Here is a 2,200-nt window from a genome sequence, read left to right on the forward strand (position 1 = left end):
ATTGTTCCTCGGCATGAATACCTGAGGAGATGTGGAGCGGTGTTTTGGATCATTGTCTTGCTGAAATATCCCTCTCCGGCATATATTCAACTTCCCAACTGATTCTTGAACATTATTCTCAAGAATCTGCTGATATTAAGTGGAATCCATGCGACCCTCAACTTTAACAAGATTCCCAGTGCCAGTATTGGCAAAGCATGATGGAACCTCCACCTAACGTTACAGTGGGTAGCAAGGGTTTCTCTTGGAACACTGTTTTTTTTTTTACCATGATGCCTTTTTTTTTTTTATAACCAAACAACTCAACCTTTGTTTCATCAGTACAAAGGACCTTATACCAAAATGAAGCTGGCTTGTCCAAATGTGCTTTTGTGAACCTTAAGCGATTCTGTTTGTGGCGTTGCAGAAACGGCTTCTGACGCATCACTCTCCCATCCAGCTTCTCCTGGTGCAAAGTGTTGAATTGTTGAACGATGCACAGGGACACCATCTGCAGCAAGATGATGCTGCAGGTCTTTGGGTTGTCCTTCACCATTCTTCTTCTCTGCCTCTGATATTCTTCTGGGCTTAATTAGAACTGTCCCTGTGGTCTTCCATTCCCTCACTATGTTCCTCAAAGTGGAAACTGACAGTTTAAATCCCTGAGAAACCTTTTTGGATCCTTCCCCTGAACAACTACTTTGAACAATCTTTGTTTTCAGATCATTTGAGCGTTGTTTTAAGGCGCCCATGATTAATCTTCAAACAGGAGATCATCTTCCAACCGGCCACCTTAAATACATTTTCTCACACCTGGCTATGAAGTTCATATCTTAATGAAGTTACCAAACCAACTTTGTGTTTCAGTGAAAAATAGTTAAAGGTTCAAATCAATAAAATAATTAAGGTGCCCAAATTTTTGCACCTGTCAAGTTTTATTTTAATGCATATTAAATATTTTCTGTTAGTCCAATAAACCTCAATTGAATTCTGAAATATTACTGTGCCCATCAGTTATATGTTGTTGTGCTTTCGTTAATGTTGTGTTTTGCACCTCAGGGCCACCGTAGTTATTAGATTACTGTTGCAAACTATTTTTAGAAATAAAACATTTATAGGGGTGTCCAAACTTTTTCATGTGACTCTACAACCCAAACAGACACAACCAAAGATTAGAAATGTAAATAAAAATTCCAATCAACTGTTAGCATCTAACCTGGGTATGTTATACATTTATCTTATAGTTTTACAGAATAACCTTTACCTCCTAGACATTAAATGTGTTCATCTCCAGTCTTACTGATGCACTCATTTTCTCCATAACATAAATCCTTGACTCCAATGTAGGCTCACTGCGCCATCTCCTGGATACGGATTTTTTAGCAGCCAGCAGTATTCTCAACTTTTTGTCGTCATCTCTTTAAATCTAATGTGTCAATATTCCCAAGATACGCCATTTTAAAACAAAGGGAATTTTATTTTTATCCCGTCTTCACCTCTTTATTTCAAATGACTTTTCCAGCACCATAGGATCTCTGGGAATCACCAGATTTCCTCTGTTATTCCAGCCATAATCTCTGCCAATCAGGGATCCTTCTTTAGCGCCTCAGTATTTGCTTCCTTCTCCCAGCTTGCCTTCACAGACTCAGTTATTTTTTACTTTCATTTCCTCCTGAATGTTAAATTTGGAAATAACTTTTCTTTGGTTTCAATTCTAACTTATAGATTAATTACAGGTTTTCCACCCAGCAGATAGCAGAGCTTCTCTGATTGAACGGGCCTTAGCAACCGGAACCAGTTTGAAACGGCCTTAGCAACCGGAACCAGATTGAACCGGCCCTAGCAACCGTAACCAGATTGAACCGGCCTTAGCAACTGGAACCGGTTTGAAAAGGCCTTAGCAACCGAAACCAGTTTGAAACGGCCTTAGTAACCGGAACCAGATTGAACCGGCCCTAGCAACCAGAACCAGATTGAACCAGCCCGAGATTGAACCGGCCCTAGCAACTGGAACCAGAATGAACCGGCCCTAGCAACTGGAACCAGAATGAACCGGCCCTAGCAACTGGAACCAGTTTGAAAAGGCCTTAGCAACTGGAACCAGTTTGAACCGGCCTAAGGAAATGGAACCAGTTTGAAACTGCCTTAGCAACCGGAACCAGATTGAACCGGCCCTAGCAACCGGAACCAGATTGAACCGGCCCTAGCAACCGGAACCAGA

Source organism: Cyprinodon variegatus, unplaced genomic scaffold (assembly GCF_000732505.1).
Source record: "Cyprinodon variegatus isolate N-32 unplaced genomic scaffold, C_variegatus-1.0 Scaffold687, whole genome shotgun sequence".
Classification (NCBI taxonomy): Eukaryota; Metazoa; Chordata; class Actinopteri; order Cyprinodontiformes; family Cyprinodontidae; genus Cyprinodon; species Cyprinodon variegatus.